The sequence below is a fragment of the Oncorhynchus kisutch genome, unplaced genomic scaffold, assembly GCF_002021735.2.
Source record: "Oncorhynchus kisutch isolate 150728-3 unplaced genomic scaffold, Okis_V2 scaffold3868, whole genome shotgun sequence".
NCBI lineage: Eukaryota > Metazoa > Chordata > Actinopteri > Salmoniformes > Salmonidae > Oncorhynchus > Oncorhynchus kisutch.
Genome location: NW_022265813.1, coordinates 55,574 through 70,000, shown reverse-complemented (window position 1 = coordinate 70,000; position 14,427 = coordinate 55,574). Strand labels below are relative to the sequence as shown.

At 46.5% G+C, this 14,427-nt stretch overlaps 1 protein-coding gene across 1 annotated transcript in view; it reads right to left on the bottom strand.

Moving 5' to 3' along the window:
* LOC116372043 (adiponectin receptor protein 2-like) overlaps positions 1-14,427 on the bottom strand; it is a 63,311-nt gene that overhangs the window by 29,722 nt on the left and 19,162 nt on the right.

Sequence of the window (14,427 nt, the reverse complement as noted above, 5' to 3'; positions counted from 1 at the left end):
TGGTGTAATATCATCAGCTGTAATACTGTAGACTGGTGTAATACTGTAGACTGGTGTAATATCAGCTGTAATACTGTAGACTGGTGTAATACTGTAGACTGGTGTAATATCAGCTGTAATACTGTAGACTGGTGTAATACTGTAGACTGGTGTAATACTGTAGACTGGTGTAATATCAGCTGTAATACTGTAGACTGGTGTAATATCATCAGCTGTAATACTGTAGACTGGTGTAATACTGTAGACTGGTGTAATATCATCAGCTGTAATACTGTAGACTGGTGTAATACTGTAGACTGGTGTAATATCAGCTGTAATACTGTAGACTGGTGTAATACTGTAGACTGGTGTAATATCATCAGCTGTAATACTGTAGACTGGTGTAATACTGTAGACTGGTGTAATACTGTAGACTGGTGTAATATCAGCTGTAATACTGAAGACTGGTGTAATATCATCAGCTGTAATACTGTAGACTGGTGTAATACTGTAGACTGGTGTAATATCAGCTGTAATACTGTAGACTGGTGTAATACTGTAGACTGGTGTAATACTGTAGACTGGTGTAATATCAGCTGTAATACTGTAGACTGGTGTAATATCATCAGCTGTAATACTGTAGACTGGTGTAATACTGTAGACTGGTGTAATACTGTAGACTGGTGTAATATCAGCTGTAATACTGTAGACTGGTGTAATACTGTAGACTGGTGTAATATCATCAGCTGTAATACTGTAGACTGGTGTAATACTGTAGACTGGTGTAATATCATCAGCTGTAATACTGTAGACTGGTGTAATACTGTAGACTGGTGTAATACTGTAGACTGGTGTAATACTGTAGACTGGTGTAATATCAGCTGTAATACTGTAAACTGGTGTAATACTGTAGACTGGTGTAATATCATCAGCTGTAATACTGTAGACTGGTGTAATATCATCAGCTGTAATACTGTAGACTGGTGTAATACTGTAGACTGGTGTAATACTGTAGACTGGTGTAATACTGTAGACTGGTGTAATATCAGCTGTAACACTGTAGACTGGTGTAATACTGTAGACTGGTGTAATATCATCAGCTGTAATACTGTAGACTGGTGTAATACTGTAGACTGGTGTAATATCAGCTGTAATACTGTAGACTGGTGTAATACTGTAGACTGGTGTAATATCATCAGCTGTAATACTGTAGACTGGTGTAATACTGTAGACTGGTGTAATATCATCAGCTGTAACACTGTAGACTGGTGTAATATCATGCCTTTCCAATCCTCAGTCCTGATCCCAGAAAGGTACACACACCGTCCCTCCCGAGGTTAGACACACACACACACACACACACACACACACACACACACCCTCCTGAGGTTGGACATAAAGCATAGACTCTGTTAAATGCCTCATAATTCCAATGTGCTTAGCCTAACTGGCAATCAATAGGGTACTGGAAACAAATCAAATGATTATCATCAATTGGCAGCTAGATTGTTGTGTTCAGCTGCAGATATACTGGCACCCTATTCTCTATACAGTGGGGCCTGCAGATATACTGGCACCCTATTCTCTATACAGTGGGGCCTGCAGATATACTGGCACCCTATTCTGTATACAGTGGGGCCTGCAGATATACTGGCACCCTATTCTCTATACAGTGGGGCCTGCAGATATACTGGCACCCTATTCTGTATACAGTGGGGCCTGCAGATATACTGGCACCCTATTCTCTATACAGTGGGGCCTGCAGATATACTAGACCATCCCTCCAGACCATCCCTCCAGACCATCCCTCCAGACCATCCCTTCCACCAGCAGTGTCCACAGTCAGAGGAGTAAACACACCATCACACACACCATGAGAAAAATAGACAGAAGTTTCATTCTAACACCGCTTCCCCTATTTGGCCTGAGATCCAGCTGCTAGCATGCAAGCCTGTGTGTGTGTGTGTGTGTGTGTGTGGTGTGTGGTGTGTGGTGTGTGGTGTGTGGTGTGTGGTGTGTGGTGTGTGGTGTGTGGTGTGTGGTGTGTGGTGTGTGGTGTGTGGTGTGTGGTGTGTGGTGTGTGGTGTGTGGTGTGTGGTGTGTGGTGTGTGGTGTGTGTGTGTGTGTGTGTGTCAGTCACATGGGAGAGATTGAGCAATCCATCACTTCCATGGTGCACTGCTCCCCTTTTCCTTAGACAGATCTCCTCGGGCACCGACATACACTGGGCCGTCATTGGAAATAACTATTTGTTCTTAACTGACGTGCCTAGTTAAAGGTTAAATAAAATAAACAACAGCAGTATTGAATGTTTACATTCACAGTCTACACAGGCACACACACACACACACACACAGTCTACCTGGGGACAGACAAATAAGTCTATGAAAGCTCAGAGTACACACCAAGGTCTCCACTCCGTCTCCACACAGCCCGGTGTTGTTTGGTAAAGGAGTGGATAATGGTGAAGGGGGTGGGTGACGCTGGTAGAGAAAATAAACCAAGACTTTGTCCTTAATCCTTTTGTTCCCAAGGTTCAGTACTGAGTTACACGATCAAATGGAAAGAGAAAGGCCAACTGAAGCTAAAGAGGTTTATCTGAACATCACGTTGTGACTGTGTCCTGGCCTTTTCCTCTCCAAGGGGGGTGACGCACCAGCAATTATCTGAACATCACGTTGTGACTGTGTCCTGGCCTTTTCCTCTCCAAGGGGGGTGACGCACCAGCAATTATCTGAACATCACATTGTGACTGTGTCCTGGCCTTTTCCTCTCCAAGGGGGGGTGACGCAACAGCATTTATCTGAACATCACGTTGTGACTGTGTCCTGGCCTTTTCCTCTCCAAGGGGGGGGTGACGCACCAGCAATTATCTGAACATCACGTTGTGACTGTGTCCTGGCCTTTTCCTCTCCAAGGGGGGTGACGCACCAGCAATTATCTGACCAGATCCTGATGTGTTGGGAGGCATTTATCTGACCAGAGCCTGGTGTGTTGGGAGGCATTTATCTGACCAGAGCCTGGTGTGTTGGGAGGCATTTATCTGACCAGAGCCTGGTGTGTTGGGAGGCATTTATCTGACCAGAGCCTGGTGTGTTGGGAGGCATTTATCTGACCAGTGTCTGACCAGAGTCTGACCAGAGCCTAGCGTGTTGGGAGGCATTTATCTGACCAGATCCTGATGTGTCGGGAGCAAGGAGAGAGACACAGGACGGAAAGGGATGATATTCCCAGATAGGAGAATGAGGAACTGAAGTGCCCTTTTCTAGTGAAGTGAAACAGTGATCAAACCATTGTGCCCTCGTCCCGGCCACTCACTATTGCATTAGTGCCCTCGTCCCGGCCACTCACTATTGCATTAGTGCCCTCGTCCCGGCCACTCACTATTGCATTAGTGCCCTCGTCCCGGCCACTCACTATTGCATTAGTGCCCTCGTCCCGGCCACTCACTATTGCATTAGTGCCCTCGTCCCGGCCACTCACTATTGCATTAGTGCCCTCGTCCCGGCCACTCACTATTGCATTAGTGCCCTCGTCCCGGCCACTCACTATTGCATTAGTGCCCTTTCTTCTTCTCTCCTTACATTGACATTTGAGTCATTTAGCAGACGCTCTTATCCAGAGTGACTTACAGGAGCAATTAGGGTTGAGTGCCTTGCTCAAGGGCACATCGGCAGAGAGCCGGCACAGCACGAGAGAGGCAGTCAGACTGACTGCAACAGACAGGGAGACAGATTGAGTTAAAGAGAAAGGGAGATATCTAGTCAGTTGTACAAATTAATGCATTCAACTGAAATGAGTCTTCCTCATTTAACCCAACCCCTCTGAATCTGAGAGGTGCGGGGGGCAGCCTTAGACATCCACGTCGTCGGTGCCCGGGGAACAGTGGGTTAACTATCTGTCTTGTGCAGGGGCAGAAGGACAGAGTTTTACCTTGTCAGCTCAGGAGATGATTGGGAGAGAGGTTGAGAGGAGGGGGCTTCCCTAGAGGACTACCCAGACATGTAAAATGAAAGAGAACTTTGACTGGCTGGCTGGCACACTGGCTAGCTGGCACGCTGGGTGGGTTGGCTGAGTGGCACAGTGGCTGGCAGGCACAGTGGCTGGCTGGCACAGTGGCTGGCTGGCACAGAGGAGACCTACCTAATGACCTGCTGTCATTAGGGCCATCATCTCCACCATCCCCCTGGGACACACAGGCAGGGGGGGGGGGGGGGGGGGTGCGAGTGTGTACCAACTGACACTTGTGACTGCTCAGAGAAGGAGTTCTGTGAAGAACAATAACACACAACTCAAGCTAGATAACGTCAGCTAGAACCGTAACCAAAAGCAGGCAGAAATCCCCAGAGATCTAGAAAAATACTTGGCACATTGTTGTCAGTTCTTTCCACACAGCTGGAGAAGTGAGTGAAAGTGTGGTCCATTTGAGGCAGAGAGCAGACGGACATCTAAGTGTCAGAGTCTTCTTGGGTTGAAGCTTCCTTCTCTCAGCGTAAACAACGATCACATGCAGGAGAAAGAGAGAGATAGAGGAAGAGGGGCCGACCCTGACTCCTACCCTGCATTAGAGGAGACAGAGAGAGACAGAGAGGAAGAGGGGCCGACCCTGACTCCTACCCTGCATTAGAGGAGACAGAGAGGAAGAGGGGCCATCCATGTCTCCTACCCTGCATTAGAGGAGACAGAGAGAGACAGAGGAAGAGGGGCCGTCCATGTCTCCTACCCTGCATTAGAGGAGACAGAGAGAGACAGAGAGGAAGAGGGGCCGTCCATGTCTCCTACACTGCATTAGAGGAGACAGACAGAGAGGAAGAGGGGCCATCCATGTCTCCTACACTGCATTAGAGGAGACAGAGAGAGACAGAGGGGAAGAGGGGCCGACCCTGACTCCTACCCTGCATTAGAGGAGACAGAGAGAGAGACAGAGAGGAAGAGGGGCCGTCCCTGACTCCTACCCTGCATTAGAGGAGACAGAGAGAGAGACAGAGAGGAAGAGGGGCCGTCCCTGACTTCTACCCTGCATTAGAGGAGACAGAGAGAGAGACAGAGAGGAAGAGGGGCCGTCCCTGACTCCTACCCTGCATTAGAGGAGACAGAGAGAGAGAGAGAGGAAGAGGGGCCATCCATGTCTCCTACCCTGCATTAGAGGGCTCCTTTTTGAGGAAGTGAAGCAAAGAAGTGCACTGCTAGCTGACCCATGTACACAGTAACCCCACCACACACAGTAACAGGGCCTAAAATGAACGAGGTGGATTTTGGCGGCTAAGAATGTCTAGTTCACCAGACACGTTGGCGTGTAGCAACACTCCGGGCTCAACAGTGTGGGCATTTCATTTAAAAAAAATAGTCAAGTATGGGCACACTTAAGTGTTGTAATTTATAGCAAAATAGACGAAAGCATTTCACAACATCCGCGTTAACATCTGCTAAAAAACATGTAAGTGACCCAATACAATTAGATTTTTTAGCCAAGTATTTTTGCCATTTTGTTTCATATCTGGTATTCCAAAAACTAAATCTGAATCCTAATGTTACAGCTAATCCCACCTCTCGCAGCAACACTGCCTGTCTGGGGGCTGTGAGCAATGAACGATTACTTTTTAAAAGCAATGGCCACAGGCATAAAAGTTGGTCTAATTTACTCAAAAGACTACTAAAGTAAGACTTCGTACTCGTGTTTCTTGGCTATCACAAGCTAGGTTGTTTTCAATGTTTGAGTTTGCTTCCACTGCTAGCAGAAAGAGACATCGTTGGCCTCTACATGCTCACAGCACGTGGCTTGCATGGCCCCTTCAAGGGGCAGCTAAACATTTTTTGGCTGATATGTGTTAATACTCAGGTCACAGAATGTAAAATTAAATTGAGCTATATTACTTATTACTATTAAAGCATTTGTTTTTTAGAAACATTACTGAGCAATTGTAATTATGGCCCAAAATTATGTAAAAAAAAATGTAAATCTAAAATTATTATTATTATTTTTTTATCTACCTGCCATAGTGGCTGTTATACAAAAGAAGTTAGTTTTAGGCCCTACACAGTAACCCCACCACACACACACGACCTCCTTTAATATCAATATGGAAAACACATTGGGGTAGTGTTTCCAACTCTAACCTGATTCCAGAGAGCCCTTCTCCATCACAACTATTATGTGAACAATCACTTTTTTTCTCTCCACAGATCACATTGGTGTCCGGTTGCTAAGCAACAGTTTTTTTTTTGTCCAGATGAAACCAGTCCGTCAAAAAGTTGCTAGCTAACGTCTAAAAAATCTCAAACTAAATATATACTGCGATTCCAAACACAAAACATCTCATCTTTGACTTTAAGCCGCAAAATATAACAGCTAAGAATTTGTTCTAATTCTAATTGAGACTCCACATATATTATTACACATAACATAGGCATGTATTTCCAGTTAGGCCTACGGCAATACCAGCAGTACGGCAATACCAGCAGTACGGCAATCCCAGCAGTACGGCAATCCCAGCAGTACGGCAATACCAGCAGTACGGCAATACCAGCAGTACGGCAATACCAGCAGTACGGCAATACCAGCAGTACGGCAATCCCAGCAGTACGGCAATCCCAGCAGTACGGCAATCCCAGCAGTACGGCAATCCCAGCAGTACGGCAATCCCAGCAGTACGGCAATCCCAGCAGTACGGCAATACCAGCAGTACGGCAATACCAGCAGTACGGCAATACCAGCAGTACGGCAATACCACCAGTACGGCAATATCACCAGTACGGCCTACGGCAATATCAGCAGTACGGCCTACGGCAATATCAGCAGTACGGCCTACGGCAATATCAGCAGTACGGCCTACGGCAATATCAGCAGTACGGCCTACGGCAATATCAGCAGTACGGCCTACGGCAATATCAGCAGTACGGCCTACGGTAATACCAGCAGTACGGCCTACGGTAATACCAGCAGTACGGCAATACCAGCAGTACGGCCTATGGCAATATCAGAAGTACGGCAATATCACCAGTTAGGCCTACGGCAATATCACCAGTACAATTGAAGAGTGTCAGTAAGTCCGGCTACCGTTTGTTTTTAGTTCAATGAGAAGAGTATTACTGCAATAATACTGCTTGTTTTCATCAGAGTAGCAGTAGGTTCTTAGGTAAAACAACTGTTTCCCTGATATTATCTCTCTTGTTAAAAGGGGAAGTTTACCCCATATCAACCCGGCAGGCCCTGCCCATTGCGTCACACTGTCTGATTCACACTAATCCTCCACCAAATGTCACAGCGGGTGCGAGACCTTGAGAGTGAGTGTCTCGCACCCACTGTGAAACTTGGAGGATCGGTGATGATCTGGCGGTGCTTCAGCAAGGTTGGAATCGGGCCGATGTGTCTTTGTGAAGGAGGCATGAATCAAGCCGATGTGTCTTTGTGAAGGAGGCATGAATCAAGCCGATGTGTCTTTGTGAAGGAGGCATGAATCAAGCCGATGTGTCTTTGTGAAGGAGGCATGAATCAAGCCGATGTGTCTTTGTGAAGGAGGCATGAATCAAGCCGATGTGTCTTTGTGAAGGAGGCATGAATCAAGCCGATGTGTCTTTGTGAAGGAGGCATGAATCAAGCCTATGTGTCTTTGTGAAGGAGGCATGAATCAAGCCGATGTGTCTTTGTGAAGGAGGCATGAATCAAGCCACGTACAAGGGTGTCCTGGAAGAAAACTTGCTTCCTTCTGCTCTGACATATGGGACTCCCAATCACGGCCGGTTGTGATACAGCCTGGATTTGAACCAGGGTGTCTGTAGTGACGGCTCTAGCACTGAGATGCAGTGCCTTCGACCGCTGCGCCACTCGGGAGCCAAGGTGACATCCTGCCTTTAAAAGGGGCAGCAGAACATTTGTCTTGTCTGTGATATTTTGGTTAAAAGACAATTTTTTTACGCAAAATTATGGCAATATACCACATCGCTTCGTAATAGTAATACCTTTATTTTATTAGAAACATTAAAGCTCACCAAGTCTTTTTTTGTCTGTGTAATTACGCAAAAAAAAATATTTTAGCTGGAGTGGCTGGTAGATTTTTATTTATCATTTTTATTTTATATCTACCTGCCACAGTGGCTGGTGGACCCAAAAAGTTATTTTCAGGCCCTGTTTCCAGGGAGTGGCCGATTCATTGGAAGGACCTCCAACAGGCAGTCCTTTATATTAAAGAGGGCCTAAAGAGACATAGAACATATAGAAACCAGCCTCCCCAAGCCATAAAGCTAGGGTGATGTTTTAGAGATTGATGCTAGAAAACCACACTGAGCAGCGGTTGGGTCATTCTGTGGTGGAGTGATTCCTAGTTAGTCTGCCACACGGGGTGACTATCAGAAGATCAGTAGGTTTAATACCGCTGGGTAAATTCTAATGAACATGTCAGTCAGGAGGATGTGGTTGATAGTGGTGTGGAACGTAACAGGCTTCTATGACTCAGTCATAATGAATAGAATGCTGGGAAATGTTCGCTTGCAGGTTTCTTCTCGCCGATGCAACAATAACACATAGAAAGTAGTACCTGAAGAAGTGTATTGATAATGTTTCACAATGAAACATCACACACACCTATACATAAAAACACACACGCGCCCCCCCCCCCCCCCATAGCACCATCAGGACCAATTGGACACGTCACCCTAAGATAAGCTACTTCTGTGCTCATTACCATGCTTTTGATGCATTTTGGACTGTTTTTTATGGATGTTGACTATAGGGTTGCAAAATTCCTGGAACTTTCAATAAATTCCCTGGTTTTCCAGAAATCCTGGTTGGAGGAGTCTGGATAGTCTGGAGAGTCTGGATATTCTCTCCTGATTCTAGAAACCTCCAACTGGGATTTCGGGAAAACCAGGGAATTTATTGAAAGTCCCCCAGAATTTTGCAACCCTAGATGACTACTTTAAAAAGGTCTTCTCCAGAACCGATGGACTGATCGATACCAAATGTGGTATATAGCACCTATAGATGCACATCTTCAAACACACATTTTATAAGAGCTCAAACCATATGGCCGCAATAAGCCAAAGAGCTTGCATGAACAATACTTTAGATTAGCTAGACCCTTAGCATGTGTGCCAAATTTCATCACTCCGAGTCAAACAGATTGAGATGTATAGCGCCACCGTGTGGCCGATCTGAATGGGCATACATATGTTGAGTGTTGACCGTGTTTGGAACAAGTTTGGTTACGATACGAATATCCGTGTCTGATTTATTAGCATTAATATGCCAGACAACCCCCAAATTAACTGTTTATTGGTCAGTAGGGACCATGTTGTTTGACATACTAGTCTGCAAAACATTGTGTTGAGAGACCTTGGTCCATAGATGCCATATATGAAGGTTCCTCCAGATCGGCCCAGTGGTTCCGGACGAGATGTAGTGTTTTTCACTTAAATTAAAAAATGGTGGAAAATCCATCATGACGGACCTTATGGGTCCTTGGGGAAAATGTGCTCCTTGTGAGAAGAGGGACCTATGCACTGAATTTCAGGACTCTAGGTCATATGGGGTGAGGGGCGTGACCCTTCAAAGTTAGTAATTTCAATCAGCTGTTATAGCGCCACCTTGTGGCCATTTGGAATGGCATTGCACGAGAGAGTGTAGACTATGGGCCTTTACCATCACGTCAAGTTTCACCCTCTTCGGCCTTACCATCTCACGGGAATTTTAATGTTAACTTTCCTCGCATGAAGGGGGGCGGAGCTAGCATGTTGGAGTGAACGGCTGTGTGTGAGAGGCTCCTGCAACTTTTTTGCAAAATAATCTAATTTAACCTACTTTATGGCACTTTTTACAACAAACTTTCCTGGCATGAAGAGGAAAAATAATAATAATGAACACCAACAAATACAACAGGGTTTCGCCCCGCTTCACTGGCTTGAACCCTTAATAAGATAAGAATACCAACATAAAGTAAATGTCTCAGCAGAATAGAATAAACATCTCTCCAAGATCAGATGTCTGACCCCATACTGGGGTGTAGAACTCTATACCGTTTCATCTAGCCTTTAACATGTGGTACGATTGGAGGATAGAGGAAGGAGAGGAGGATTAGTTGGCGACAGAGAGCTGCTAAAGTGAAGTGTGGTTTTCTCCCTCCATCTAATCTAAATGTATTTTGCTGAGATTATAAATTGACAGTCTTCCTCATGGCGCTGACTGAATAAGAGATGGGGGATGAAGAGTCTTCCTCATGATGCTGACTGAATAAGAGATGGGGGATGAAGAGTCTTCCTCATGACGCTGACTGAATAAGAGATGGGAGGTGAAGAGTCTTCCTCATAGCGCTGACTGAATAAGAGATGGGGTGAAGAGTCCTCCTCATGGCACTGACTGATTAAGGGATGGGGGGGTGAAGAGTCTTCCTCATGGCGCTGACTGAATAAGAGATGGGAGGCGAAGAGTCTTCCTCATGGCGCTGACTGAATAAGAGATGGGAGGCGAAGAGTCTTCCTCATGGCGCTGACTGAATAAGAGATGGGAGGCGAAGAGTCTTCCTCATGGCGCTGACTGAATAAGAGATGGGAGGCGAAGAGTCTTCCTCATGGCGCTGACTGAATAAGAGATGGGAGGTGAAGAGTCTTCCTCATGGCGCTGACTGAATAAGAGATGGGAGGTGAAGAGGCAGACTTGAGGTTAACTTCCACCTATTTCCTGTATGTTAAAATACTGTGTATTTAACTAGACTAATTAGTGTAATAATGGCATCATCCAGGTTCCAGTTGATGATCAGGTTGATAGGGAAAGTGACTCTTTCTAGAATGACCCTGTCATACTTGTTCTTTTCTCTATGATTGGGCTAGTGTTACAATGTCTTCATCACAGTTCTAGTAGATGACAGTCTAGATGGGGAAAGTCACTCTCTGACTCAAGTGGGACTCAATATTAGGAAGTTGTTCCTAATGTTTTGTAAACTCAGTGTAGGGTGCCACCTGGTAACCATAGACACAGCCATCCACACAACAACCTAACAAGAGAAGTTAAGAAGCATGATACTGTTCACTACGGAACTATAGAATGAAAATAGAAAGCTGAGAATGTCTAGAATGTTCTGAGAATGTCTAGAATGTGATCACTTGTCGCTTAAAATAACTTGTTTGTTAACGTGACACGAGGAATGAACCTTAACCCAGTTGTGTGGTGTGATCCAGCCAGCCTGACAGACTTCAGACCAACGACCAGACAGACTTCAGACCAACGACCAGACAGACTTCAGACCAACGACCAGACAGACTTCAGACCAACGACCAGACAGACTTCAGACCAACGACCAGACAGACTTCAGACCAACGACCAGACAGACTTCAGACCAACGACCAGACAGACTTCAGACCAACGACCAGACAGACTTCAGACCAACGACCAGACAGACTTCAGACCAACGACCAGACAGACTTCAGACCAACGACCAGACAGACTTCAGACCAACGACCAGACAGACTTCAGACCAACGACCAGACAGACTTCAGACCAACGACCAGACAGACTTCAGACCAACGACCAGACAGACTTCAGACCAACGACCAGACCAACATTACTGTCTGACTGTTGCTACATACAACACCACCTTTCAACTGGGTTGGCTGCAAAGAAAATATGTTGTCTTCTGACAACTATAGACGTGGGACTGGTGATGATCGCCCTTTTCACAGTCCAGTTATATTTTCCAACGGGGCTATACATTTGGGAGAGGTTTTTCTCTCGCCTGAGTAGCCTCGGTTCACTGCCAAAAATAAAATGAACCCATCTAGGTGTTCAGCGAAATAACAAAACAATATCAAATACAGGTAGCCTAGTCAAATAATTAACATCCAATCACATTAACCGTTACCCTCTCACAGGAATTCCACTAACGGTCTGAATGTAGCCAAACGTAGCTGCTGCTCATGTTGGCGTCTGTACTGATGGTGCAAAAGCCACGACAGGGAGACATAGTGGAGTGGTAACGCGAGTGCAAGCTGCTCCCGACGTCACTTGGGTACACTGCAGCATCCACCGAGAGGCTCTTGGGTACACTGCAGCATCCACCGAGAGGCTCTTGGGTACACTGCAGCATCCACCGAGAGGCTCTTGGGTACACTGCAGCATCCACCGAGAGGCTCTTGGGTACACTGCAGCATCCACCGAGAGGCTCTTGGGTACACTGCAGCATCCACCGAGAGGCTCTTGGGTACACTGCAGCATCCACCGAGAGGCTCTTGGGTACACTGCAGCATCCACCGAGAGGCTCTTGGGTACACTGCAGCATCCACCGAGAGGCTCTTGGATACACTGCAGCATCCACCGAGAGGCTCTTGGGTACACTGCAGCATCCACCGAGAGGCTCTTGCTGCCAAGGGAATGCCTGACAGCTTAAAAAACATTTGACACTACAGTGAAAATGGTTAACTTTGTTAAAGCAAGGCCCCTGAACTCGTGTATTTTCTGCATTATGCAATGATATGAGCAGCGACCATGTAATGCTTTTACAAGATACAGAGACACGCTGGTTTTCAAGGGGGAAAGTATTGACACGTTTGTTTGTTTTTTAATTGAGAGACAAACTTAAAGTTTTCTTTAATGACCATATTCTTCACTTGTCTGACCGCTTGCATGATGACGAGTTCCTCACACGACTGGTCTATCTGGGTGATGTTTTTTCTCCCCTCGCCTGAATGATCTGAATCTAGGATAAAAGGGACTCTCCACAACTATATTCAATGTGCCGGACAAAATTGAGGCTATGATTAAGACGTTGGACCTCTTCTCTGTCTGCATTAATAACAAGCACAACACACAGGTCTTTCCATCATTGTATGATTTGTGTGCAAATGAACTGAAGCTTACGGACAACGTCAAATGTGATATAGCGAAGCACCTGAGTGAGTTGGGTGCGCAATTACGCAGGTACTTTCCCGAAACAGATGACAACTGGATTCGTTATCCCTTTCATGCCTTGCCTCCAGTCCACTTACCGATATCTGAATAAGAGAGCCTTGTCGAAAATTGCAACAAGCGGTTCTGTGGGAATGTCATTTAAAAATCAGAAGTCACTGCCAGCTTTCTGGATTGGACTGAGCTCAGAGTATCCTGCCTGGGCAAATCGCACTGTTAAGACACGGATGCCCTTCGCAACCACTTACCTATGTGAGAGTGGATTCTCGGCCCTCACTAGAATGACAACTAAATACAGGCACAGGCTGTGTGGGGAAAATGATTTAAGACAGACAATACAACATTGCAGAGTTATGTGCATCCTTTCAAGCAAAACCCTTCTCATTAACCTGTGGTGAGTTATTCACACCCTTCTCATTAACCTGTGGTGAGTTATTCACACCCTTCTCATTAACCTGTGGTGAGTTATTCACACCCTTCTCATTAACCTGTGGTGAGTTATTCACACCCTTCTCATTAACCTGTGGTGAGTTATTCAATTTGATGAACAAATAAGGTTTTATATGTAAGATGGTTAAATAAAGAGAAAAATTATTATTATTATTATTATTATTATTATTATTATTATTATTATTATTATTATTTGTGCCCTAGTCCTATAAGAGTTCTTTGTTACTTCCCTTGAGCCGGGTTGTGACGAACGCACACTCATTCTTCTGTTTAATAAATGTATTGTATAGTGTGTGGGGCAGGCTTACAATGATGGCATACTATAAAAAGTGTGGGAACCACTGTCTTAGATAAACAAATCGGCTATACTCTGCTTGAAGGTTACTTGACAAAAACACCTTGGGCCCGCTGTTGGCATGAGGGGCCAACTGTTGGCACGAGGGGCCAACTGTTGGCACGAGGGGCCAACTGTTGGCACGAGGGGCCTAGTTTCCAGGTATGGTGACACCACTGCTACAGTAGCTCTGATGAGACCTGTTAAGTGTGTTACTACTGTGATGACCGAGGTAATGACACCCAGCCCTATACCCCAGGCCAGGCCAGGCCAGGCCCTATACCCCAGGCCAGGCCAGGCCAGGCCCTATACCCCAGGCCAGGCCAGGCCCTATACCCCAGGCCAGGCCAGGCCAGGCCCTATACCCCAGGCCAGGCCAGGCCAGGCCCTATACCCCAGGCCAGGCCAGGCCCTATACCCCAGGCCAGGCCAGGCCCTATACCCCAGGCCAGGCCAGGCCCTATACCCCAGGCCAGGCCAGGCCCTATACCCCAGGCCAGGCCAGGCCCTATACCCCAGGCCAGGCCAGGCCCTATACCCCAGGCCAGGCCAGGCCCTATACCCCAGGCCAGGCCAGGCCCTATACCCCAGGCCAGGCCAGGCCCTATACCCCAGGCCAGGCCAGGCCCTATACCCCAGGCCAGGCCAGGCCCTATACCCCAGGCCAGGCCAGGCCCTATACCCCAGGCCAGGCCAGGCCCTATACCCCAGGCCAGGCCAGGCCCTATACCCCAGGCCAGGCCCTATACCCCGGACCCAGACTGCTTAAATC